This window comes from Ovis canadensis, chromosome 6 (assembly GCF_042477335.2).
Source record: "Ovis canadensis isolate MfBH-ARS-UI-01 breed Bighorn chromosome 6, ARS-UI_OviCan_v2, whole genome shotgun sequence".
NCBI classification, from domain to species: Eukaryota; Metazoa; Chordata; class Mammalia; order Artiodactyla; family Bovidae; genus Ovis; species Ovis canadensis.
Genome location: NC_091250.1, coordinates 24,611,197 through 24,630,266, shown reverse-complemented (window position 1 = coordinate 24,630,266; position 19,070 = coordinate 24,611,197).

Sequence of the window (19,070 nt, the reverse complement as noted above, 5' to 3'; positions counted from 1 at the left end):
ACTTCAAATTGCTGATTCTGACTGTTATTGATTGGCTTCTTTTATACACATACTAGCCTGTGATACACACACACTCAAACTGAGAACTAAATGATCAAATCTATAGTAACAAGGATTATTTTATTAACACTTTTCCTAAAAGTAGATAATGTTTTAACTCCAAAATTCATTGACTTGACTTTAGGGGAAAAAAAAAAAAAAAAAAAGGAACATTCGCAGTTAACCCTAACTGGTACTTAAGGAGTATTTTTAAACTTAGGCATTAGAATTCAAATTTCGAAAAGACAAAAGCTGACAATAGCTCTGGAAGTGGAGCATAAGCTAAAGTCTGTGAACTGTTCTGTTGAAATAACTTCTAAAAGCCTCCTTGATGATTTACATGTTAAAGCCAATGCACACATCTTGTGTTTTCATTTATCACAGTAGACTAAACCCTGCTTTTCAATTATGCCTTAGAAAACATAGATGTTTAGAGAAGATTCTTTCTCTAAAATATTATAGCATTCTTCTGAATACATGAAAATCCTCAGAAACTGGGTAAGAGTTCCAGCTTAATTTAAACATGCTAATAACACCAAATAAAGACCTCTAGCTTATAGGTGAGCTCTAGTCTTTTTACATTTCTGCTGACATTTCCAAAAGCAAGCCTTCTACCATAAAATATGCTTAAAATAAATTAAGGGAGAAATTGAAAATTGTCCTATTGTCTTTATGAAACTTTATGCTGGTGTTTCAGTTATAAAGTACCGACAACTTAATAATGCTCACCTAGTTAATTATGCATATATTTTTGAGAATAGTTTTTAAATGTCATCTCAAATCCTTTTACAGTTTTTCATAAGCACACATATTATGGTCCTATGTCAAATAAAACAAAATTTAAAGTTCATTGGATTTTAAAAATAGATAGTTGGAGGGATTGATAGGTGGGTGGATGGGTAGGGTGGGTGGATAGATGGATGGATGGACAGGTAGGTAGGTGGGTGGATGGGGGTGGGTGAAATGGTGGGTGGGTAGATGGATAGATAGACAAAGAGTTGATTTTGCACATCCTAGGAGGGATCTTAGGAACAGATCATAGAATTTTAAAGAAAAGTCAATGAGTAACCATACCCACAAGATGAGATGATGTCACTGCATGTGTCACACTGAAACTACTGACCCTGGATATGCTGCTCCAGATGAGAAAATTGAAAAATTTCTGCCAACCTTATGGCAGATAGTACATGCCCCTGCTTAGTGCATTGCCTGTCAGAGATGCAATCAGTTCACCAACATAGAGTGACAAGATACAAAATACGCTGATCTTCCAGTGTCTTGCCTTCCTACAGATTATACAGAAAGGCCTGAATTATCTGACATGATTGAAAAGTCACTTTTAGTATTACTATTTTGATTGGTACAGCAATACTCCTGAGTATAATTTCTTTACCTGTCTATTTAATATTCCTAAAACATAGCACAGGGTCTCCAAGATATAAAAAGCCATAGTATTAAGAATGTAACAGATTTTTATTCTTCATATATAAATATTCATAGTAACAAACATCTAGTCATATGTGTGCCATATGGTAGCATTATCTGTATATATATATATATGAAAATGAATATAATTAACTTCTAATGACACTACAATATAAACTAGATAACTTCAAAATAAGATCATCTTATTTAATAATAATATAAATAACACTTATCTTTAAAAATCATTTAAAATTAATAAATTTATAGATTTTAAGTTTTAAAATGTTAATGCAGAATTTGATATGTGTGGAAGGGATGACTCTTAGAATTGAAAGTATTTTACACAGGTTTTTTTGTCTTTACAGGACACTTATAATTCACACTTAATCAGACTTGGGGATGCCTTCAGTTTTTTCAAAAAAAAAAAAAAAGGTTGACTAGAAAGAAAAGAGAAAGGTATTTATGTATTTCATGACTGTGATTTGGTCCCTTCCTTACTACTTCTTGGGCTTCCCTGGTGGCTCAGAGGTTAAAGCGTCTGCCTGCAATGCAGGAGACCTGGGTTTGATCCCTGGGTCAGGAAGACCATCTGGAGAAGGAAATGGCAACCCACTCCAGTATTCTTGCCTGGAGAGTCCCATGGACAGAGGAGCCTGGTGGGCTACAGCCCGCGGGGTGCCAAAGAGTCGGACATAACGGAGTGACTTCACTTCACTTCCTACTTCTTATACTTTTGCTCTTTTTTTTTTCTGACTCATATTTCATCTTGCCAACTTCTCATCGTAATACAACTCAGCACTAGGGAGAATCCTTTACGTGTCAAATTCTTGCAGTGTATCTTAGTGGTTAGAGATGGTGCAATTAAATCTTCATCTTCTCGAAATGGATAGGAAGCTTGAGGGCTTTTGAATCTAGGCCAACATCATACTTTTGAAGAGAGTTTTTATTTTTATGAAAACTGAACTATTAGTTGAGTTCAGTTGCTCAGTCGTCTCCAAATATTTGTGACGCCAGGAATCCCTGTCCATCACCAACTAACTCCCGGAGTTCACACGGACTCACGTCCATCGTGTCGGTGATACCATCCAGCCATCTCAACCTCTGTTGTCCCCTTCTCCTCCCTCTCACAATCCCTCCAGCATCAGAATCTTTTCCAATGAGTCAACTCTTCTCATGAGGCAGCCTAAGTACTGGAGTTTCAGCTTTAGCATCTGTCCTTCCAAAGAACATGCAGGGCTAATCTCCTTCAGAATGGATTGGTTGGATCTCCTTGCAGGCCAAGGGACTCTCAAGAGTCTTCTCCAACACCACAGTTCAAAGCATCAATTCTTTAGCGCTCAGCCTTCTTCACAGTCCAACTCTCACATCCATACATGACCACGGCAAAAACCATAGCCTTGACTAGACAGACCTTTATTTGCAAAGTAATGTCTCTGCTTTTGAATATGCTATCTACGTTGCTCATAACTTTCCTTCCAAGGAGTAAATGTCTTTTATTTACATGGCTACAGTCACTATCTACAGTGATTTTGGAGCCCCCCAAAATAAAGCCTGCCACTGTTTCCACTGTTTCCCCATCTATTTCCCATGAAGTGATAGGATCACATGCCATGATCTTAGTTTTCTGAATGTTGAGCTTTAAGCCAACTTTTTCACTCTCCTCTTTCACTTTCATCAAGAGGCTTTTTAGCTCCTCTTCACTTTCTGCCATAAGGATGCTGTCATCTGCATATCTGATTTCTTCCAGCAATCTTGATTCCAGTTTGTGCTTCTTCCGGTCCAGGGTTTTTCATGATGTACTCTGCATAGAAGTTAAATAAGCAGGGTGACAATATACAGCCTTGACATACTCCTTTTCCTATTTGGAACCAGTCTTTTGTTCCATGTCCAGTTCTAACTGTTGCTTCCTGACCTGCATACAGGTTTCTCAAGATGCAGGTCAGGTGGTCTGGTATTCCCATCTCTTTCAGAATTTTCCGCAGTTTATTGTGATTCACATAGTCAAGGGCTTTGGCATGCTCAGTAAAGCAGAAATAGATGTTTTTCTGGAACTCTTGCTTTTTCCATGATCCAGCAGATATTGGCAATTTGATCTCTGGTTCCTCTGCCTTTTCTAAAGCCAGCTTGAACATCTGGAAGTTCACGGTTCACGTACTGCTGAGAGCTGGCTTGGAGATTTTTGAGCATTACTTTACTAACATGTGAGATGAGTGCAATTGTGTGGTAGTTTGAGCATTCTTTGGCATTGCCGTTTTTTGGGATTGCAATGAAAACTGATCTTTTCCAGTCCTATGACCACTGCTGAGTTTTCCAAATTTGCTGGCATATTGAGTGCAGCATTTTCACAGCATCATCTTTCAGGATTTGAAACAGCTCAACTGGAATGCCATCACCTCCACTAGCTTTGTTCGTAGTGATTCTTTCCAAAGCCCACTTGACTTCACATTCAAGGATGCGTGGCTTTAGGTGAGTGATCATACCATTGTGATTATCTTGGTCATGAAGGTCTTTTTTGTACAGTTCTTCTGTGTATTCTTGCCACCTCTTCTTAATATCTTCTGCTTCTGTTAGGTCCATATAATTTCTGTCCTTTATTGAGCCCATCTTTCATGAAATTTTCCCTTGGTATCTCTAATTTTCTTGAAGAGATCTCTGCTACTGCTGCTAAGTCACTTCAGTCGTGTCCGACTCTGTGCAACCCCATAGACGGCAGCCCACCAGGCTCCCTTGTCCCTGGGATTCTCCAGGCAAGGAAGAGATCTCTAGTCTTTCCCATTCTATTCTTTTCCTCTATTTCTTTGCATTGATCACTGACGAAGGCTTTCTTATCTCTTGTTGATATTCTTTGGAACTTTACATTCAGATGCTTATATCTTTCCTACCCCACACCCGAGGCCAGGGGTTGCGGCCGGGAGGAGCAACCCCATGTCCAAGGAGCGGTGGCTGCATGAGTACAGGAGGGCCTAGAGGAGCTATTCCACGTTCATGGTCAGGAGGGGCAGTGGTGAGGAGATACCCCTCATCCAAGGTAAGGAGCAGCAGCTGTGCTTTGCTGGAGCAGCCATGAAGTTATACCCCATGTCCAAGGTAAGAGAAACCCAAGTAAGAAGGTAGCTGTTGTGAGAGGGCAGACACCCTGAAACCATAATCACAGAAATCTAGTCAATCTAATCACACAGACCACAGCCTTGTCTAACTCAAGGAAACTGTCATTCCTTGTGGCGCCACCCAAGACGGGTAGGTCATGGTGGAAAGGTCTGACAAAATGTGTTTCACTGGAGAAGGGAATGGCAAACCACTCCAGTATTCTTGCCTTGAGAATCCCATGAACAGTATAAAAAGGCAAAATGATAGGATACTGAAAAAGGAACTCCCCAGGTCATTAGGTGCTCAATATGCTACTGGAGATCAGTGGAGAAATAACTCCAGAAAGAATGAAGGGATGGAGCCAAAGCAAAAACAATACCCAGCTGTGGATGTGACTGGTGATAGAAGCAAGGTCTGATGCTGAAAAGAGCAATATTGTATAGGAACCTGGAATGTTAGGTCCATGAATCAAGGCAAATTGGAAGTGGTCAAATAGGAGATGGCAAGAGTGAACACTGACATTCTAGGAATCAGCGAACTAAAATGGACTGGAATGGGTGAATTTAACTCAGATGACCATTATATCTACTACTGGGGCAGGAATCCCTTAGATGAAATGGAGTAGCCATCATGGTCAACAAAAGAATATGAGATGCATTACTTTCGTGCAATCTCAAAAACGACAGAATGATCTCTGTTTGTTTCCAAGGCAAACCGTTCAATATCACAGTAATCCAAGTCTATGCCCCAACCTGTAACACTGGAGAAGCTGAAGTTGAACAGTTTTATGAAGACCTACAAGACCTTTTAGAACTAACACCCAAAAAAGATGTCCTTTCCATTATAGGGGACTGGAATGCAAAAGTAGGAAGTCAAGAAACACCTGGAGTAACAGGAAAATTTGGCCTTGGAATGCGGAATGGAGCAGGGCAAAGACTAATAGAGTTTTTCCAAGAGAATGCATTGGTCATAGAAAACACCCTCTTCCAACAACACAAGAGAAAACTCTACACGTGGACATCACCAGATAGTCAACACCAAAATCAGATTGATTATATTCTTTGCATTCAAAGATGGGGAAGCTCTATTTAGTCAACCAAAACAAGACTGGGAACTGACTGTGGCTCAGATCATGAACTCCTTATTGCCAAATTCAGACTTAAATTGAAGAAAGTAGGGAAAACCACTAGACCATTCAGGTATGACCTAAATCAAATCCCTTATGATTATACAGGGGAAGTGAGAAATAGATTTAAGGGACTAGATCTGATAGACAAAGAGCCTGGTGAACTATGGAGGGAGGTTCATGACATTGTACAGGAGACAGGGATCAAGACCATCCCCATGAAAAAGAAATGCAAAAAAGCAAAATGTCTGTCTGGGGAGGTCTTGTAAATAGTTGTGAAAAGAAGAGAAGTGAAAAAGCAAAGGAGAAAAGGAAAGATACAAGCATCTGAATGTAGAGTTCCAAACTGAACTATAATACTTTCCAAAATCTCAATAAATATAGTGTTAATGGATTTGCTCCTGGCGCTAAGTCACTACAGTCGTGTTCAACTCTTTGTGACCCCATAGACGGCAGCCCACCAGGCTCCCCAGTCCCTAGGTTTCTCCAGGCAAGAACAGTGGAGTGGGTTGCCATTTCCTTCTCGAATGAATGAAAGTGAAAAGCAACAGTGAAGTCGCTCAGTCCTGGTCAACTCTTGGCGACCCCATGGACTGCAGCCTACCAGGCTCCTCCACCCATGGGATTTTCCAGGCAAGAGTAGTGGAGTGGGTTGTCATTGCCTTGTCTGGTTAATGTGTCTACAAATAATAAATGCAGGTGTTTTAAGGAAGCTATGATTTGGGATCTAGATTTATTCAGAGTTTTTGCTGCAGATATTCCTAAAGTATAGCCATCATTCTACTGTAATTGAAGATTTTAGTAACATTGATAAAGCCACTTTTCTATAGTAACATTGATAAAGCCACTTTTCTAATGGTGCATACCTTTGTATTTTCTCCTATTACTGGACAAAGCTTAAGCTCCACTGGCCCCTCCTTTTTTTTTTTTAATATTCTGTTTCATCAAAGCCTGGGTTATTTGACTATTTTTGTTGTTGTTGTTGTTGTTGTTGTTATGAACCCAGGGATCAAATCCAGGTGTCCTACATTGCAAGCAGATTCTTTACTGTCTGAGCCACCAGGGAAGCCCAGATACTACTTCAGCAGGTGTAAAAAGAACAAGGAAATTTGTTATTGTTCTTTAATGACTTGGAAAAAATTAATGATGAAGAGCAAATATTAGAACAACAGCCAATACATTATTTATCATTTCTAGTTTTCTGAAGGCAAAAATTTGGTAAATACAGGAGAAAAACAAGAATATGTAGGCCTTATCAAGTGATTAGTGAGAGTAATGTGACAGCAAAATTCAACAAAAGCAAGCATTCTCCTAATTAACCATTCATAAATTTTACATTACAGGAAATTGAAACTGATTCTCCTGGTTTCCTAAGAAACTGAAAGCAAGAAGCCTTCATTTTCCTTTATTTACTCTTCTTTATTTAGTACTTTTCTACTAGGTAGGACTATAAGGTTAGATTTTATCTGACTGGCAATTGCAATATAGATCAAGATTAATATAGATTTTAAATTCTGAGACTACAGTGTTTCTTTTTTCTCTTGTTTAAAGAAGTTATATCTCACATACAATAAAAGTCACTCTTCTAAAGGATTCAGTAGATTCATAAAGTTGTACAAATATCACTACTAATACAGAAAAATTTTATCACCCCCTCAAAATCCTGTACTTACTAGAAGTAACTCTCCAATTTTGCCTCCAAGAAACATCCTTGCCCCAGCTCCTGGAAACTACTAATCTACCTTCTGTCTACTGACTTTATTTGGGAATTATATTGGTGCTTAGATTAGTCTAAAGTAGTGGTCATATTGGCACCTGTTTATCACTTTGAATATTCAACAGCATTTCTATGACTGTTTGACTCACCAAAACATTAAAAAAATAGTGTCTAAAAATAATATTATAATCAGATTCATGTAAGTTTAAAGGAGCTGAATTTTAGTGTGGAGTTAGTTACTAAACATTCCAGTGGAAAATGAATAAAAGATGGTCAGAATCTAATCCTTTCATTACGGTCCAAAGGAGGAAAAGTATGTGTACTTTGACTAACTGGAGACCTTAGGAATGTATATATAGAAGAACGAGTCTGTGGTCTTGTGCCAAACATAATTTTTATTTAAACAACGTTGGACAGTCATATGCTGATAGGGCAACAGAATAAGTACATGTGGAGGACCTGAACTGGCCCAAAAGTTCAGTAATTATGACACTGAATTTCATGGGTGAGTTATGCACTACCAAATTTTAATTAACATACCAGAGAAACAACAGCAGATAAAACCAACAATGTTAGGCATTTAAAGGAGCTGAAGATAAAGATAGAAATGGTATTGAAGTGCTAAACCGTGATTCTAGGCTGGGTATGGAGAAACTACAAAGTTAGGTGCTTGTTGATAATTAGCTAAAAATAGTAAGATCAGAGATCTGATTCTCTTTATAGTATGTACATTTGGATGTAAGGGAAATAAGGAAAGATCATTTTTAGTTAATATATGTGACCCATAGTGACATACTGGATTTTTATTTTTATTTTTTTTATTTTTATTTTATTTTATTTTATTTTTATTTTTATTTTTTTTTCGTAGCACAAGGATCTCTTTATTGTGACGCTCAGTGGAAAACATCTGTAAACCAGCTCACTGTAGTGGTGACAGCTGCAACCATGCTAAGGCACTTTCATTATATAAAAAAAGGGCGGGGGTGGGAGTTCTGTCCACTCCTTTGTGACAGCAACTGGGACCTGAATTCAGAGCTTTTTAGGCATATGTAGCTTTAATATATCTTCATGATTTCTTGAGAGTTTGTTTCCTTAAAAAAAAAAAAATGCCTTCTTTGCCATAAGTAAGTCTAAATGCAGCATATACAGAATAGTTAGGAATACAAGGAAATCCAGCCACCAGTGTAGACCAGTGCAGGACAAGCTGCTCTCTCCTAGACGTGCTTCTGAAGGAAAGGCAGTGATGAAGACTGGGAATTTCATCACTAATTACAGTGAGAGGGAGAAAAGACAACAACGTTTTCTGTTTCTTTTAAAAATGTCTGTGCAGACGGCAGCGTCTTGAGTTATACGGAGTCAACGGTGCTGATCAACTACCCTCGGGCCCCAGTCCTGGCCCTTCCCACTGCTCTGGCTGTCAGACTCGGGACAAGTCCATTAACCATTAAATATATTTGGTCCCCAAGAGTGTTGGGAGAGGCCACTGCTGGCCTTTCCAGCTTGGCCCCTAGGCCCTGCCTGCTCAGCCCAACAGCCCCGCTGCGGCAGGGATGGGCTGCCCTGGGCCAAGGAGGGGAAGGGGTCATCATTGCACTTGAGACATTTGAGAAGCAGGAAGGGGACAGTGGCGCTGCCCAGCGGGGTAGGGAGGAAGGCCCTCCCCTCCCGACCCCGGCATCCTGTGCCCTGCACAGAGGTGGACCCCCTGGGGCTGCTCATGTTGGACCACCCAGAGTCCACGGGAGCAGGGGGGCCGGTGGGGCAGAGGGTGTGAGGTCACCGAGTGTGATTGCCAACAGCAAAGGAGGGAGAGGGGACAGCTGGTGGCGGTGGCGGAGGCGGGGGGGGGGGGGGGGGGGGGGGGGGGAGGTTACAACTCTTCCTGGGGCGCCTCCGGGGATGGGCAAGAGAGTTTTCTATGAATCTATTTTTCTTTAGACTAAGGAGTTTCACTAGACATACTGGATTTTTAAAGATGTATCAGATTGGATTTAAAGCTTGGATATATATGAGCCAAAGAGTTGTTCCAGTGAGATTTTAAAAACTCAAGGCAAGTTAAGTTTAAATAATTATTTAAATATTGGAAATAAGGAAAAAGATTATTTAGTGTTTATCCATGATATCTGAGCTTAACATTTTATTGTCTGAACCATGTAAGAACAAAGATCAACTTGGGGACTGTAGATAACTGGAGAGAGAGAGAAACTCTGTCCAGTGGAATAAGTAACCTCAAAGGCTGACACACATGGTCCTTTAGGACATTAACCAATTTGGTATCTAATCTAGAATTTTTGATTTAATATTTCCTTTTAAAAATTGCCTGTATATGCATAACTTCTCTATTGTCATTGGGAACAAATGTAACATTTATTTTTTTCAGTCATTGATCAGTAAAACATTTGATGTGATAATATATTATCCTTAAATAATTATTTTACCTTCTAAAAATTATACTTTAGCAATATAAGAAGTTCCAGCATGATATCCTTGTGGGAGCACTTGGTGGAGCCAAGTAAACTATGTTGTTAGAGAAATATACCTGACAGACTGTTTAAGACTTGTCCTTATTTGAATACCAGAGTGAAAGAAGCATTATTCATAGAACTTTAAACCTGTTGCCCCTGCAGTTTATTTTTCCTATTGATTCTGTGTTGTTTTCTTTCTGGTTTGCATGAAGCAGAAATATTATTTCCTATCAATGGAAACAATGATTGAGAAATTGCTTTTGTGGCCTAGTTTTGGTGATTTTTGTAAGTTGATTCTATTCCTTTATTGAGTGAGTAATGACAGAGAAATGGATTTATTACAAGAAAATTTTTTTTCTCATCTGCTAATAAGTGTCAGTTATAATACAAAGTAACAGTAATCAAAACAGTACAGTACTGGCACAAAATCAGACACACAGGTCAATTCAATAGAGAGTCCAGAAATAAACCTACAACAAAGGAAGCAAAAATATTCAATGGGGAAAAAGCAACCTCTTCAATAATCAGTGCTGAGAAAACTGGACAGCTACATGTAAAAGAATGAAATTAGATCATTCTCTAACACCATATACAAAAGTAAACTCAAAATGGATTAAAGACCTAAAGGTAATACCAGAAACCATAAAACTTCTAAGGGAAACAGGCAGAACACTCTTTGACAAAAACTGTACCAATATTTTTTTTGGATCTGTATAACACAGCAAATAAAACAAAAGTAAAAATAAATGAATGGAAACAAATTAAACTTATAAAGCTATTGCACAGCAAAGGAAACCATCCACCAAAAGAAAAGACAACTTACAAACAGGGAGAAAATACTTGCAAATGATATGACAGATAAGGGGTTAACATCCAAAACATATAAACAGCTCATACAGGGGAGGGCTGCCATCTATGGTGTTGCACAGTATCAGACACGACTGAAGCAACTTAGCAGCAGCATACAGCCCAACATCATAGAAACAAACAGACCAATTAAAAAAATATTCAGAAGACCTGAATAGACATTTTCCCAAAGAGGACATGCAGATGGCCAATAGATGCGTAAAAAGATTATCAACATCACTAACCATCAGGAAAATGCAAATCAAACCACAGTGAGATATCACCTCACACCTATCAGAAAGGCTATCATCAAAAATTACACAAATAACAAATGTTGGCAAGGATGTGTAATCTCATACACTCTTGGTGGGAATGTAAACTGGTGCAACCACTGTGGCAAACAGTATGGAGGTTTCTCACAAAACTAAAAACAGAATTACCATATGACCCAGTTTTACTTCTGGGTATGTATCTGAAAAAAGGAAAAAACTAATTTGAAAATATACATGCATCGTCAGTATTCATAACAGTGTTAATTACAATTGCCAATATATGGAAGCAACTTAAATGTCCATCAACATAACAGTGGATAAAAATTAAATATATATATATATATATATATATACAATGGACTATTAATAAAAATTGAGTATATATATGTGTGTATATATATATATATATATGCTGCTAAGTCGCTTTAGTCACGTCCAACTCTGTGTGACCCCATAGACAGCAGCCCACCAGGCTCCCCCTGTCCCTGGGATTCTCCAGGCAAAAATATTGGAGTGGGTTGCCATTTCCTTCTTCAATGCATACATGCATGCTAAGTCGTTTCAGTAGTGTCTGACTCTGTGCGACCTCATGGACAGCAGCCCACCAGGCTCCTCTGTCCACAGGATTCTCCAGGCAAGAACATTGGAGTGGGTTGCCATTTCCTTCTCTATACACAATGAAAATTGAGTATGTGTATATATATACATACACACAATGGAATATTAGTCATAAAAATGAATGAAAATTTTGCCATTGCAACAACATGAATGGACTTGGAGGGTATTATGCTAAGTGACATAAGTCAGACAGAGAATGATGAATACTGTATGACAGCAAATATATGTGGAATCTTAAAAATAAAACTAGTGAATATAATAAACACAAAGCAGATTCACAGATATAGAGAATAAATTAGTGGTCACCAGTGGGGAGAGAGAGGTGGGGAGGAACATGAAAAGGGCAAAGTATTGACAGTTATAAACTATTATGTATAAAGTAAACTGTAAGTACATATTGTACAACACAGGGGAAATAGCCAATATTTTATAATAATTATAAATGGAGTAGAAACTTTACTATGAATTGCTATTTGTACTCCAGGGATGGGGGAGACTCCTGGGCTGCCGTCTATGGGGTCGCACAGAGTTGGACAAGACTGAAGCGACTTAGCAGCAGCAGCAGCAGCAGCAACTTACATAAAACTGTCCATAAACTCTATTTCAGTAAAAAATACAAGGAAAAATATTCATACACACTGAAAGAAAATCTCTTTAATATCTGACTCTATGGTACTTTTGATTATGGCCAAATTGGTAGAAGTGAATCTCCAAGTGTTCCAAGTGTGTGTGTAACTCAGAAAAGCCTTGATCACTCATGTTGCTAGAATGAAGTGTTTTTCTGCACCTTTATGCTATCAATAATTAGTATACAAAGTCTCTTAAATTAAGGGAATTCAGTTTGAAATAGAATATACTGATGACTCAGTGCTTGTATGGGCTTCCCTGGGGGCTCAGTTGGTAAAATTCTATCTGCAATGCAATTTTTCATTAAAAATTAATAACTAATGGAGAAAGACTAATGGAAAATACAAACTGTGTATGCCAGGTAATGGAATGGGTTTTGTTTCTCTGAGTGAATGCTCAGTCATGTCTGACTCTTTGTAACCTCATGGCTCCCCTATCCATGGGATTTTCCTGGCAAGAATACTGTAAACGCTTTGACATCTCCTCCTCTAGGGGGGTCTTCCCGACCCAGGGATTTAACCCACATTTCCTGTGTCTCCTGTGCTGCAAGTAAATTCTTCACCGCTGAACCACTAGGAACACAAAATAGATTGCTAAATACTGTTTCTCAGGAACTCAGAACACTATCTTATTTATATGCATAGCTCTCCTTTGGTCATTCTTGACTCTGCCTTCCTATAATCAATGTTTATAAAAAAAAATTTAGGATATTTTTCATACTTAAAATTTCCCAGAGGGTACTGGAAAAGTCAAAGATGTGATGTTTCATTTATAGAAAGAGATGTGGAAATAACTGTTTAGAAATTCTCTGTTTCTTATTTTTTAACATGATAGATGCTGCTGCTGCTAAGTTGCATCAGTCGTGTCCGATTCTGTGCGAACCCATAGATGGCATCCCACCAGGCTCCCGCGTCCCTGGGATTCTCCTGGCATAAAATGATATTAATGTAAATGCTTCAGAAATTGTTAATTTTTATGACCCTAAAAATTTTCTTGGGCTTCCTTTGTGGCTCAGCTAGTAAAGAATCAGCCTGCAATGCGGGAGACCTGGGTTCGATCCCTGGTTTGGGAAGATGCCCTGGAGAAGTGAAAGGTTACCCACTCCAGTATTCTGACCTGGAAAACTGCATGGGGTCGCAGAGAGTTGGACACAACTGAGTGACTTTCATATCATATGGAACAAACTAATTTTGGGGCTTCCCTTATAGCTCAGCTGGTAAATAATCCGTCTGCAATGCGGGAGACCTGGGTTTGATCCCTGGGTTGGGAAATCCCCTGGAGAAGGAAATAGTAATTCACTCCAGTATTCTGGCCTGGGAAATTCCTTGCAAAGAGTTGGACAAGACTGAGCTACTCTCACAAATTTTCTAGTGTCTTTGATGTTCATAATATTTTTACCTTCAAGAGAAACATTGATCAGTTTCTTATCAAATGGTTATGCGTTATATCCCAATAGAGAATATTCTTGCCTGGAGAATGCTGTGGACAGAGGAGCCTGGTGGGCTAAGGTCCATGGGGTCCCAAAGAGTTGGACATGCCTAAGTGACTAACATTTTCACTTTCACTTTCATTATTGTTTACTGTAATAAATAATCTACCTGATTTGCCAGCTGTAAGAGAGATTTCTGTAGTCATGGCCAAGTTTTTAAAATCTGGTCTTTCCATTGTCCTTTTCTGGACAGAAATTATCTACAATATTCATAGAATTATAAAAACATCATTTATAAATGTTAAATTAGAGAAGTCAACATTAACATGTAGATTAGATTTAGAAAAATACCAATCTCTCTGAATATATTATACTTTATATGTTATATGTTTTCACATATAATACATAGGAAAAAATTCAAATTTTAGATTATTAGTTAGGCTAAAAAAAACTTAAGACTGAAAATACTTTGAAGCAAAATGTAAATATATATTCTTAATTTTCTTTATTACATACCATTGCTCCCTAATTAAATTTTAAAGTAACATTTAGTTTACTTCTAAAAACTTGTTCTCTGAAAAGTCAAGATCCTTCCTATTCAGAAAGACAAACTTGTGATAATTTAGGATTATAATAACATTAAACTTGTCTTCTGCTTGACTTCTTTAACCAATCTCAAGAGATAAAGCTTTGATAAACTCTGTATGCTTTTAAAGAGTCCCTTTGCTCTCTCTGGGGCTGTAAATAATGGATTAGTAATGTGAAATGCGTTCCAAAAAGCTAAGACTGCTTTGTTTAACATTATCTGTCAGTTACAATAACGATGAAATAGGACTTAGCATAAAAGGAGCACTGGGGAACATGATGCTTTGCAATGTGAATATGAATGCATTTGCATCAACTGCACAATTACTTTATTTTTAATGCAATTTTATGCTAACAACATATATCTCAAACAGACAGCCATGCATAGGACATTTTGGTTTGTTTTTTTGTTGCCACCCCTAAAGTGAAAGTCCCTCAGTCATGTCCAACACTTTGTAACCCCATGGACTGTAGCCAGCCAGGCTCCTTTGTCCATGGAATTTTCCAGGCCAGAACACTGGAACAGGAAGCTGTTCCCTTCTCCAGGGTATCTTCCCAAACCAGGGATCAAATCCAGCTCTCCTGCATTGCAGGTGAATTCTTTACTCTCTGAGCCACCAGGGAAGCCCAAGAATATTGGGGTCGGTAGCCTCTCCCTTCTCCAGGAGATCTTCCCAACTCAGGAATTGAACTGGGGTCTCCTGCATTGTAGGCAGATTCTTTATTAGCTGAGCTACTAGGGAAGCCATAAGTATGATGGATATAAAGTTAACTTTGAAAACACCAAAGTAAACTTATTATCAGTTTTAAAAAAATAAAGTACAATGTATATATTTTATATACTTGCCAACATCCTAAATTTAGATTCAGAAAATGTTTTGGTGTATAATGTCATCACAATTGAGAAATCATAATTCAAGTGCCCTACAAACTAGCTAGGCTCTCAGAACACAATTTCTATCACAGATTATTGTTTTACATTATCAGAGTAAAGAAAAAGGAGGCACCTTGTGAGCTCTTGTCAGTTGATTTGATTACAACAAAAACTGAATCTTGATATATTCTATGATATATGTCAGAATGATTGTGTGTCTATACCAAATACCTCAATAACTCTGGATGCAATCATGTTTTTTTTTCTCTTTTTGTTCCCTCATAGACTAAGGTTTCTTTCTGTAATTCAATAATTATTTTAAGAATTATACTTTTGTGCTAGAGATGTCACATTATTATTACCATTTGAAGTTTGCAAAATTTACATGTTTAGAAGCAAACACATTTTAAGATTATTTTCATTAAATATGATAGAGTTTAGGTGTATAATTCCTAAATATATGCACTAGTACATGTAAATGTATTGAATCTGATTTCACTCACTTGGGTTGAGAATATTCTCATTAATGTATACACCAGAGTTTTTAAAAAATAATAGGATAATTTTCTCCTTAATATCCATAGGTATTTATTGTTTTATTTTCCCACAGATAATTATGGATGTAGGAAGATCCATTAGGGTCTTTAAATGAGTGCACTTCACATTTTATAGAGACAGTTGCAGTAATAACAATAGCTAAATTTATAATAATAATAGTGCTCTTTGCAGCTTCGGACTTTACTTCCATCACCAGTCACATCCACAACTGGGTATTGTTTTTGCTTTGGCTCCATGCCTTCAGTTTTCAGGAGTTATTTATCCACTGATCTCCAGTAGCATATTGGACACCTACCAACCTGGGGAATTCATCTCTCAGTGTCCTCTCTTTTTGCCTTTTCATACTGTTCATGGGGTTCTCAAGACAAGAATACTGAAGTAATTTTGCATTCCCTTCTCCAGTAGACCACATTTTGTCAGAACTTTCCACTATGATTCGTCCATCAGAACTGTCCACCATGACCCATCAATATTGCTTTATAAAGAGCAGTATTGCATAGGAACCTGGAACGTTAGGTCCATGAATCAAGGCAAATTAGAAGTGGTCAAACAGGAGATGGCAACAGTGATTGTCGACATTTTAGGAGTCAGCAAACTAAAATGGACTGGATTGGGGAATTTAACTCAGAGGACTATTATATCTACTGCTGTGGGCAAGAATCCCTTTGAAGAAATGGAGTAGCCATCATAGTCAACAGAAGACTCTGAAATGCAGTACTTGGATGCAATCTCAAAATTGACAGAAGAATCTCTATTCTTTTCCAAGGCAAACCACTCAAAGTCACAGTATCAACCAGTAATTTTGAAAAAGCAGAAGTGGAATGGGTCTATGAAAACCTACAAGACTTTCTAGAATGAACACCCAAAAGAGATGTCCATTTCATTATAGGGAGGTAGAATGCAAAAGTAACAAGTCAAGAGATACCTGGAGTAACAGGAAAATTTGGCCTAGGAGTAAAAACAAAGCAGGTTAAAGGCTAACAGAGTTTTGCCAAGAGAATGCACTGATCATAAAAAACACCCTCTTCCAACAATACAAGAGAAGACTCTACATATGGACAAAACCAAATGGTCAATACCCAAATCAGATTGATTATATTCTTTGCAGCCAAAGATAGAGAAGCTCTATACAGTCAGCAAAAAAAAAAAAAAAAAAGACTAGGAGTTGACTGTGGCTGAGATCATGAACTTATTGGAAAATTCAGAATTAAATAGAAGAAAGTAGGGAAAACCATTAGACCATTCACATATGATCTAAATCAGATCCCTTTTGATTATACAGTTTAAGTGACAAATAGATTCAAGGGATTAGATCTGATAGAGTGTCTGAAGAACTATGGATGGAGGTTTATGACCTGGCACAGGAGGCAGTGATAAAGACCATACCAAAGAAAAAGGAATGCAAAAAAGCAAAATAGTTGTCTGAGGAGGCCTTACAAACTGTAAACAGGCCTTACAAACTTACAGACAGCTGAGAAAGGAAGAGAAGCTAAAGGCAAAGGAGTAATGAAATATATACCCATTTGAATACATTTCCAAAGAACAGAAGGAGAGATAAGAAAGCCTGACTCCATGATCAATGCAAAGAAAGAGGAAAACAATGGAATAGGAAAGACTAGAGATCTCTTCAGGAAAGTTAGAGATACCAAGGGAACATTTCATGCAAAGGTGGGTACAATAAATAACGAAAATAGTATGGAGCTAACAAAAGCAGACTATATTAAGAAGAGGTGGCAAGAATACACAGAAGAACTGTACAAAACAAATTTTCATGACCCAGATAACCATGATGGTGTGATCACTCACCTAGAGCCAGACATACTGGAATGCAAAGTCAAATGGGCCTTAGGGAGCATCACCACGAACACAGCTAGCGGAGGTGATGGAATTCCAGTTGAGCTATTTCAAATCCTAAAAGAGATGCTGTGAAAGTGCTGCACTCAATATGCCAGCAAATTTTGAAAGCTCAGCAGTGGCCACAGAATTGGAAAAGGTCAGTTTTCATTCCAATCCCAAAGAAAGGCAATGCCAAAGAATGCTCACACTAACACACAATTGCACTCATCTTACACGCTAGTAAAGTAATGCTCAAAATTCTCCATTTCAGGCTTCAGCAGTACGTGAACCACGAACTTCCAGATGTTCCAGTTGGATTTAGAAAAGGCAGAAGAACCAGAGATCAAATTGCCAAAATCTGTTGGATCTTCAAAAAAGCTAGAGAGTTCCAGAAAAACATCTATTTCTGCTTTATTGACTATGCCAAAGCCTTTGACTGTGTGGATCACAATAAACTGTGGAAAATTCTGAAAGAGATAGGGATAACCAGACCACCTGACCTGCCTCTTGAGAAACCTGTATGCAGGTCAGGAAGCAGCAGTTAGAACTGGACATGGAACAACAAAGTGGTTCCAAATAGGGAAAGGAGTACGACAAGGCTGTATTTTGTCACTGTGCTTATTTAACTTATATGCAGAGTACACCATGAGAAATGCTGGGCTGGAGGAAGCACAAGCTGGAATCAAGACTGTGGGAGAAATATCAATAACCTCAGATATGCAGATGACTTCACTCTTATGGCAGAAAGGGAAGAAGAACTAAAGAGCCTCTTTGATGAAAGTGAAAAAAAGAGAGTGAAAATGTTGACTTAACACTCAACATTCAGAAAACGAAGCTCATTCCATCTGGTCCCATAACTTCATGGCAAATAGATGGAGAAACAGTGGAAACAGTGGGAGACTATTTTTGGGGGCTCCAAAATCACTGCAGATGGTGACTGCAGCCATGAAATTAAAAGATGCTTACTCCTTGGAAGAAAAGTTATAACCAACCTAGACAGTATATTAAAAAGCAGAGACATTACTTTGCCAACAAAAGTCCGTCTAGTCAAGGCTATGGTTTTTCCAGTAGTTGTGTACAGATGTGAGAGTTGGACCATAAAGAAAGCTGAGTGCCGAAGAACTGATGCTTTTGAACTGTGGTGTTGGAGAAGACTCTTGAGAGTCCCTTGGCTGCAAGGAGATCCAACCAGTCCATCCTAAAGGAAATCAGTCCTGAATATTCATTGGAAGGACTAATGTTGAAGCTGAAACTCCAATACTTTGGCCACCTGATGCAAAGAGCTGACTCATTTGAAGAGACCCTGATGCTGGGAAAGATTGAAGGTGGGAGGAGAAGGGGACAGCAGAGGATGAGATGGTTGGATGGCATCACTGACTCAATGAACAGGAATTTGAGTAAACTCTAGGAGGTGGTGATGGACAGGGAGGCCTGGTGTGCTGCAGTCTACGGGGTCGCAAAGAGTCGGACATGATAGAGTGACTGAACTGAACTGACCTGACCTGCCACATCCAGTTGCACCCATGGCTCTAGCCCCTTGATGGTTATCTGTGACAGGCAGACTGG